We start from the raw sequence: 1,143 nt of genomic DNA on the forward strand, positions 1-1,143 counted from the left end.
AACAAGATCCTGTAATGAGGCCGTGTCAGCGGTGTCACACGGACGACAGAGTGCTGACGGCGTCACCATGGACTGACGCCAGGGTCAAGGTGTTTAAGAGATTGGCGTCACAAAACAAGCGGGCACCGTCTATGAGTTAGGCATGAGTTCTTGCCAACACCGGCTAGTCTGAGTGAACTAGTTAGGCAGGGTAAAAGGCTGACGTACAGGAGAAATCTGGCTATCATTAAGTGAGAATTGCGGCGTTTTGCGGTACTGCATTAAGAAAGTACGAAACACACATCCCTATTTCATGACACTAAACACAAATATTTTCTTGTTTCTCAGTCTTACAAACACTTTGACATGTCCATTGCACTGCTTTCTTATGTTAATTTTCCAAAATTTGGTTAGAATTCGCAAATTTGAATTCTATCCGCATGTAAGTCTTCAGGCTCTTGTAGTGTCGATTTTGTAATCTCCAAGCAGATCCTAGGATGGCATAAGGCATTATCCATTGGCCAGAGAGGGTCCAATACGCCCAAGGTATCATTGCATACACATAATGGCAGAGGCGCCGCCTGGCGACAACTGCATGTCCTGTATGTTTGTTGATATTTTCTCCTGATGTACATCACCAAATTTTACGTCGAGGCTAAACTAACCGTGTATCCACTAACCTTCGCCTTGAATACAAACTGACGACAATGTGGGTAGCTGAGTTCGTTTTAGATATGATTTCGGAGGGACAAACTTCTTTCCAAACGTTCCAGTTAACGTTGCAATCATTATGCTTTGATATTCTGTATAGCCAACACTGACATGTGGATGTGCCACCGCTTCTAAACGTAACATGGGTTACTAATATATTGCAACTGGTTATTGGCGAATTTTCATCATATAATGATATCACCCACAGATAAATGACAACCCAGATTCTATTTGCATAGTGCGTATATTGAATTTTGATTCTGAATACATAAATATTTTCAAGCGTTACGTCGCGGTCTATTAAAGGTCAATGTTTCGGCAAATTCCTGCTGCTCTGAGGATTCCAGCATACTAGTACCACGATTCCAGTGAGTGAATCAATCATAGTAAATGACATAAAATATTTTGGTACTGTATTCAAGCCATGAAGGAGGAGACCACACCAGATACATG

This window comes from Branchiostoma belcheri, unplaced genomic scaffold (genome assembly GCF_001625305.1).
Source record: "Branchiostoma belcheri isolate BF01 breed outbred unplaced genomic scaffold, Haploidv18h27 scaffold47, whole genome shotgun sequence".
Lineage (NCBI taxonomy): Eukaryota > Metazoa > Chordata > Leptocardii > Amphioxiformes > Branchiostomatidae > Branchiostoma > Branchiostoma belcheri.